Genomic DNA, 8,619 nt, shown 5'->3' with positions numbered 1-8,619 from the left:
GAATGCTAATGACCATGCCTGGAGACAATGCTAAGGACCATGCCTGGAGACATTGCTAAAGACCATGCCCGGAGACAATGATAAAGACCATGTCTGGAGAAATTGCTAAGTTCCATGCCTAGAGACAATGCTGTGGACCTTGCCTGGAGACAGTGCTAAGGACCATGCCTGGAGACAATGCTACCTACCATTCCTGGAGACAGTGCTAAGTACCATGCCTAGCGACAATGCTAAAGAACATGCCTGGAGGCAATGCTAAGGACCATGCCTGGAGAAAATACTAAGGACCATGCCTGGATACAATTCTTAGGACCATGCCTGGAGACAATGCTGAAGACCATGCCTGGAGACAATTCTTAGGACCATGACTGGAGACAATGCTAAAGATGATGCCTGGAGACAATGCTAAAGAAAAAACTTGGAGAAATGCTAAGGGCAATGCCTGAAGACAATGCTAAGGACCATGCCTGGAGACATTGCTAAAGACCATACCTGGAGACAATGCTATAGACCATGCCTGGAGACAATGCTATAGACCATGCCTGGAGACAATGCTAAAGACCATGCCTGGAGACAATGCTCTAGACCATGCCTGGAGACAATGCTAAAGACCATGCTGGAGACAATGCTAAGTTCCATGCCTAGAGACAATGCTCTGGACCTTACCTGGAGTGAATGCTAAGGACCATGCCTGGAGACAATGCTAAGTACCATGCCTGGAATCAATGCTAAAGATCATGCCTGGAGACAATGTTAAAGAACATTTATGGAGGCAATGCTAAGGACCATGCCTGGAGACAATGCTAAGGACCATGCCTGGAGACAAAGAGATAGATACCTTGAGGGCATCTCAAAGTTGCCAAGAACACACCAAGCTCAAGCTCAAGGGAGTAAATGTGAAAATTCTCCTGAGAGGAGACCAGTGGGGCAGCTTTCTTACACAAGGGGACCCAGGACGTTTTTCAATGTGCTCAGCCATCCAGAGCCTCAGAGGCTGCTGTAGCCAGGGCACCTGGAGTTTCGCTAGTGTTCCAGATAGTGGCAGAACTTGTTGTTGACCATGTGGTGCTGGTTCTGCAGGATTGCGGGGTGCTGGAGTTAGGGGGTCATGAAGGTTTCCACCAGGATTTCAAAGGAAGGCATGGGAGGCCAGGCAAGGTGCACAGGGTAGAGTCCCTGTGGTCACACCCAAGAAGTCAACGTGTGGGGATGTGAAGAGGAAGCCAAAGCTGTGGTGCAAACTCCTGAGATTAAAAAACTCCAGTAACGTGGGACACTGTCCTGAGAAAACAGCAAGAATTGAGCAGAAGCAAGCCAACAGGGAAGGACATGTGGGCTGCAAGACACAAGGCCACAGGGGTGGAGCTACACATGACATTGGAGAGAATATCAAGATGGCATGCACCTCAACTACTGGACATCCAACAACCTGTGGGAGTTGTTTCCCCAGGTTGATTTCAGCTCTCGTTGGTCCTATCCCTTCTTTCTGTGCCTCTAGTTTTGTAAGTGGAAATGTTTACTTGTTCCTTTGTATGTTGGATATTTTAAAATTGCTTTTAATGTTACAGTAGCTCTCAAGGCGAGAATGCTTGAGGTCCAGAGGAATCTGTGGACTTGAACTTTGAGCAAACTCACCACTGCTGAGACAATGGGACTCTGGAAAATGGACAAGGTATGATTTCCTTGTGAGATGGTTGTGAGTTTTGGGAGTCAGGAGCAGAACTTTATGGTTTGGATGTGAGCTGTCTCACAAATGCTCCCAAGTGGGACAATGCAGGACAGTTCAGAGGAGAAGTGATTGGGTTGTAAGAGTCTTGCCCAAATCAGTGAGTGAATCCCATGTGGGATTAAATGAAGTTGGATCGTGTTGCTGGAGGAAATAGGAATTAGGAAATTGGAATTAGGGCATGACTTTGGGGTGTCTGTTTTGTATGTGGAGAGTGAAGACTCTGCTTTCTGATCACTCTAATGTGATCTGCTTCCTTCCACCACCTCTTCTGACATGATACTCAGTCTCACCTTGAGCCTCAATGAATGGAGCAAGCTTTCTATGGACTAAGACCTCTGAAAACATGAGGCCTCAAATAAACCTTTCCTCCTAAAATTTTTCTGGTAAGATCCTTTAGTCAGATCAGTGAAAAAATCTGACTAAAACACTCACAAATGAAATCGTAGACACAAAGAGAAAAACAGCTGAGAGAAATCCCTGGGAACTAGAAGAGGGATCAGGAGGTAGAGAAGGGGATTGAGGGTGAGGTTGAGGGGCAGGAGACGGGAGGGAGGAGGAACGAAACTGACCAGGCTACCCTGTGTACCTGCAGTAGGTGCCACAGTGAATGTGCCTTATATTCTCTAAAGGGCTCTAAGGAAAACACACACACACACACACACACACACACACACACACACAAGATCTGTTGGACAAAAAAGAAAAAAGGGCAAAGAGGAAGAGTAAAGAGGAGGGAGAGGAAGTGGCAGGGATGGAAGAGGAGGAGGTCATACTCCATGACTGTGCAGTTACGTCAATTGAAATGCTATATCATCCATGATTATGAGGCACGAATTGAAAAAGGAAGTATAAAGTGAAAACCCAATTGTTCTCTTCAGAGACACTACCAATTAGTACAGAAACACGTCCACAGAGCTCCCCTGGGAAGCTGGTACATGGAGAGGCCCCAGATGCTGGAACCTGCCCTCAACCCCTCTGCACCTGCTCCTGGGTGACCCTGAGCTCCCTGTGTGCTGAGCGCCCCCTGCTGGCCCTCGGCTCCCTGCAGGGAGGTTTGTGTCTGGGCTCACACTGAGGTCCCCTCACTGTGTCTCTAGCACAGTAATAGGTGGCCGTGTCCTCGGCTCTCAGGCTGCTCATTTGCAGGTACAGCGTGTTCTTGGAGTTGTCTCTGGAGATGGTGAACCGGCCCTTCACAGAGTCTGGGTAGTAGGTGCTACCACCATCATTGGGTTAATTTCTGCAACCCACTCCAGCCCCTTCCCTGGAGCCTGGCGGACCCAGTGCATCCAGTAGTAGCTACTGAAGGTGAATCCAGAGGCTGCACAGGAGAGTCGCAGGGTCCCTCCAGGCTGCACCAGGCCTCCCCCAGACTCCACCAGCTGCACCTCACACTGCACACCTGCAAACACAGAGGCAGCCTGGTCAGGACACTCACTCATACACTCTTTCTCTCACTCCTGTCCACTCACACACTCAGGATCTCTGTTCTCCATTAATCACCTGTGAAAACAGCCACGAGGAAAACCCAGCTGAGCACACAGTCCATGGTGAGCAGCCTGTGTTGAGTCCTGACCACTGAGTGGGATGAGCTGGAGTCCAGGGCTGGGCTCCTGTGCAGAGCTGCAGGGTCAGGGTGGCTGGTTTTCATGAGCAGAGGGAGGCCCTATTTGCATGTCCTCCTGCTCTATAGCAGCTCTGGGTGGAGGCCCAGGCAGAGCAGCTCTGAGAGCAGGTGGGAGTGACATGGGCAGCCACGTTCCCTTAAGGCTGCTGCTCTGTCACCTCAGCATGTCCTTGTGGTCCCAGAATAGTGAGACAATTCACATCCTTGCCAGGCCACCTGGATTCCCCTAGGGCTGGCAGAGTGACTTCCTGGCCTGTCAGGGTCGTCTCTGCCATGACCACGTGGGGGAGGAAAGGGTTAACTGGAGGATGGTGGAGGATTTTTATTTCCCAAAACACTTACCTACTCAATGACCACACAAGAGACAGTACCTTATTTGTGAGAGAGGGCGTGTGACAGGTCTGGCCATATCAGCTCTGCCCTCTTCAGAACCACGGAGTCACCCAACTCTGCTTTATTCATAATATGCAGGTAAAAGTGGCAAGAGCAGCAGGAGCTTCTTCTGTGATGGACAAGATAGGGTTGAGTCAGGGGAGCCATGCACTTAGGGGGAAATTCTAGAAGGAGACAGGGAATCACTCCCAGGCAGCTCCACCTACTTCCCAGCAGTTCCTAGAAGCCAGGCCTCTGCGTCCCGTGGTCAACCTAGTCAGATTCTGCTAAATAAGGAGGCTCCCCACACTGGCATGCTGAGTCCCCAGTGTGATACCAGCCCCACTCTGGGCATCCAGCCCAGCTGCCCCTCTCTGCCTTCCGCCTTCCTGCCAGGTGGTGGAGCAGCCTCAGGAAGCCCTGGGCAGGAGCAGCACCTTGATGTCTGCATCCTGGTCCTAGAACCTGCTGCAGTGCAGATCTCTCATTGCACATCATCAGCCTCTGGAGCTGCTCAGAGCCCCACAGAATGGATCAGCTCACACTGGAACTGGTGACAGAGGTAGTCACAGTAAACAGCTAAGGATGCAGCCCTGGACTGGGTAAAGTGTCTGTGCCAGGGTGAACTGGGTGCTGGAATTGTCTCTCCAGCAGCAAACCTGGCAGCACCCATGTGGCTGACTCTGCAGGCACACAGGTGCCAATGCTGCCGAGGTGAGTTCTCTTCCATCTGTGTCCAGAGGAAGACCTGGGTGGACCTGGGGCTCAGGCAGAGCTTTGTCACAGGTGCAGCCCCTACAAAGAGACCCTGGGGCCATGGCTAGTGGAGCCTGGAAGCAAGGCTCACTATGAACCCACCTCTCTAGGTCTACCAGCTGCAGGGCCAGCTAGGAGAGCAGCAGGCAAGAGACTCCAACCTGTGCAGCACAGTCTGGGAGATCAGAGACATGGGGTGGGACAGCCTGAGGACTGGGGTCAGGACCACTGTCCAGTGTGCACAGCAGGTGGGACCTGGAGGTCAAGGGGTGAGTCCTTAACTCAGGTCCCAGGAGTGGTGAAGCACTGTTCATGATCACCATGTTGTCCCTTAGTGGTGATGTGGAAAATATGCTGTCCACAGAGGAGGAATGAACGTTAGCCAAAGAGAATGGCATCCTGTCCCTCCTGGCCATCGGCATGGACCTGGAGCACATGGAACTAGCTGACCTAAGTCATGAAGAGGGAGGCCATCACCACACCAGCATCATGTGGGGAAGCTACTGCATCAGTCTCCTGGACAGAGAGATGGCCAGTGACCCCTGGAGATGGGAAGGTGCAGGGAGGGTGAGGGTGGGGTGGGTGGTGAGGAACAGGTGCAGAGAGGGTCTTGTCCTGGTGCTCTGCAGCTCACATGTACCTGTGGCCACAGCCAGGCTGTGCTTCACAGTGACTGCAGCCCAGCAGCTGGGGGCTCCCAACACCAGGGAGGGACAGGTGATGGACAGCTGGTGTGCACAGCCTGGTCCATCATGGCACCTTCACCCATGTGTCAGGGTGCTGTCCTCTGCCTCACAAGGACTGGGTTTCAGTGTGACTATGAAAATACAGCTGGAATCACCAGCTGTATGTCTGATGGATAGAGAGGCTAACGCTCTTAGTGAAGTTGATGATCACACATCATCGCATGTGAAAGACAATACACAACACATCCTTGTTTATTTGATTCCTTCAAATACATTCAACTCTACAATCCTTAAATCTAACCTACTAACTATGTGCAGATACTGTCCTCAGAAATGCAAATTAAACAATCCCATACAGACTCCCTGACAATGAGGGCCACTGTGTTCAGGGAGCATCATCCCAGAATCCACCAGGGATCAGGAAGTGGCTGAGTGAGCTCCCAGAGCACTGTCCTGAGGTTTCATTGAGGCAAAGGGGAGAGAAACTAAACCACTGGGGAAACGGAGTCCCCTGGGAAAATGCTTTTTGAATTCTGATGCAACATGCATTTTGTTCAATTAAACGCACACAAAAATTTGTAGGAGGTACTCTTATTAGGCTCATAAACTTAAGACTTCCAAGATATTCAGCAGAGGAAATCAATGCATTTTTAGTTTGTCGGAAGAAAAACAGAATATAAGTTGAGAAGATGATGGTCGGTGCAGGATTTCAGAAGAACGAGACAGGAAGCGACTTCTGTGCTTTGCATCTGTCCATCCACCTCTGAACATGAGGAGAGGCAGAGGAGGCAGGAACTGAACCACTGGGGAAAGTGAGCCCCTGGGACAATTCTGTCTTTGTTTCAGGTGCAATATCCATGTTGTTCACTAAAATACCACAAGCTGTCTATGTTTGATTGTTATTCATGTATTTCTTTGGTCATCAGAGGCATACAACAAAGGAAAATCAGTTTTTTCATTTAATATGAAGAAAAATAGAAAATGAAATGAAGAGATGATACCACATAGAAAAATTTCAGGAAGACAAGAGTGTGAGGAAGCAACTTCTCTGCTATAAAGTTATGTTTATGCGACTGTGAATGTGTCAAAGTGAACAACACAAACTTACATAGCTATAAGCCACAATTAGAGAATTAAAATGATAAATATGAAACTGCACTCTCACTTGGTAACATGGAAGTTTACATGGACTCAGTGCTACAGCTCTCAACACAGGTTGTGAAAACACATGGAGTGATTTAATTGTATGGCATGACCAGGACCAGCTTAGGACACTCTGGGGTATACAGATTGCTGAAGCCCATCCTCACCCAGTCTGGAGCTGGACTCTCAGGACAGCTGGGCCCTGACGTGAGCAGGAACAGAGCCCAGGGCTTCCCTCTCTCTGTGACCCTGCAATCCAGCCACAGGGCTGGAAAGTGAGTCAGGCTGAAGCTGCCTCTGCCCAGCAGCCAGGGGTCCTGAGCTTCTCAGACTTTGAGGTCACTTTGCAGCAACATGGGGATCAGAGTGGTCCTGTGCACAGCGTGTGGTCAGGGTCCCGAGGCCAGTGGCAGAGCCGACCTGCAGCTCCCACAGTCCATGCAGGGCTGACCACTCCTCCCTCCTGGGACTTTACACAGGGCAGCCCTTTCTCTCCAAGACTTTGCTCAGGTCACCCTGTCCACAGGCCATGCACAGCTGCAAGAGGAGTGGGAGTCTCCACCCTTTGGAGTGCTAGGTGTGGGGAGTGGGTGTCCAGAGCCTCATCATGAGGGGTAGACAGCTCCCACACACCAAAGATCACTCTGAACATACACATGTCTCTTTATCTGACCAGGTTTAGAGCTTGTGGTCAGCATTTCTTAGCTCAGTCTTTGGACATTTGAATCATTTAATTCCACTCTGAGGGTGTTATGCTGTGATAGTAGGAGGTTTGGCAGCCTCAATGGTCTCTAACTACAACCACCCTAGGGTTGTCCCTCCTTAACATGGGGAGCACACACTGCCTGCAGACCTTGTCAAGGTCCCAGGAGTGGAAGTCTCTGCACGTGTAGGATCCAGGAAGTCGTGTGGACTGTGGCCTGACAATGTCTGGGAAGACCCTGGGTGGACTGGGAATGGGAAGGAGTCATGGGAAGGGGACAGGGACCCCCTGAGCATGGAGGGTAAGACCTGGCATCAGAAGTTAATAAAGTTCCCTGAGCATGGTGAGCTCACCTGGAGCCCAGGTACTCAGGAGGCTGAGGCAGGAGGACAGCTTTCCAAGACCAGCCTGGGAATCTGGGGAGAAGCTGTGTCAAAATGAGATGCAATCAGGGCTGGGATGGGGCTCAGTGGAGGAGCAACTGGACTCAATCTCACTGCTGAAAAAAAATGTTGGTAAAATCCACATTAAAGGCACTGCTCAGGAAATGTCATTGAAAAACAAAATCAAACCTTCACAAATGAAATTGTGTGGTCTGTGCTGACAGAATTGCAGACCAGCCTGAACTAGACAAGAAGAACCTTTCTGAGGGTCTGAGAGAGGAGAGAACTCGAATATCTCCGTGGAAGTTGGTGTCAGGACAGGTGCTGGCTGGGGAGGAACCTCAGGAACCAGGTGAATTGCTCTCTCCTCCATCAGCACTTGCTCTTGGGTGACCCTGAGCTCCGTGTGTGCTGAGCGCCCCCTGCTGGCCCTGGGCTCCCTGCAGGGAGGTTTGTGTCTGGGCTCACACTGAGGTCCCCTCACTGTCTCTCTGGCACAGTAATAGGTGGCCATGTCCTGGGTGGTCTGCTCAGCTGCAGGGAGAACTGGTTCTTGGACGTGTCTCTGGAGATGGACGCTCGGCTCTTGAGGGATGGGCTGTAGTAAGTGCTACCACCATAACATATGAGCCCCGTCCACTCCAGCCCCTTCCCTGGGGACTGATGAATCAACTGCCAGTAGTAATAGCTGGTTGTGATGGAGAATCCAGACACAGCACAGGTGAGGGACAGGGTCTCTGAGGGCTTCACCAGGCCAGGTCCTGACTCCTGCAGCTGCACCTGGTACAGGACACCTGGGGACAAGGACAGGGAGACCCTGTCAGTCACCTGCAGTCACAACCTCCCCATGGACCCAGCTCTGACACTGGGGACACTCACCTTGGGGAGCTGTGACCAGGCACAGGAGAAGACCCAGCAGCCTCATCTTCTAGACCACACCTGCCTTCCCAGAGAGCTCACCCTGTGTGAGCAGAGAGCTGTGAGCTCCCACAGCCCAGAGGGCATTTGAACCCAGAGCAGGAGGAGGAATTTGCATGTGGGTGAGGCTCTTCTTATATCTGGCGAGGCTGAGGTCAGTGTACCTAGGTCCATAGTGCTCCTGAGATGTGTCCCTCTCTTGATCCCATGTGGAGCTTTACCTGGGACAGGAGAGCAGTTGGTTTAGGGGTGCTGGAAGGCTGTCAGAGGAGGAGCCCACCTTCCTGACCCAGCACTGCCTC

General features: G+C 51.2%; 2 pseudogenes; both read right to left on the bottom strand.

Annotated features, from left to right (window-relative positions):
* Positions 1-1,023: 1,023 nt before the first annotated feature.
* On the bottom strand, positions 1,024-3,367 carry LOC124974726 (immunoglobulin heavy variable 3-74-like; annotated as a pseudogene).
* A 443-nt stretch (positions 3,368-3,810) lies between these two features.
* On the bottom strand, positions 3,811-8,372 carry LOC124974725 (immunoglobulin heavy variable 4-30-4-like; annotated as a pseudogene).
* Between the last annotated feature and the right edge of the window lie 247 nt (positions 8,373-8,619).

This window comes from Sciurus carolinensis, unplaced genomic scaffold, assembly GCF_902686445.1.
Source record: "Sciurus carolinensis unplaced genomic scaffold, mSciCar1.2, whole genome shotgun sequence".
NCBI classification, from domain to species: Eukaryota; Metazoa; Chordata; class Mammalia; order Rodentia; family Sciuridae; genus Sciurus; species Sciurus carolinensis.
This window is presented reverse-complemented; position numbering and strand designations above follow the sequence as displayed.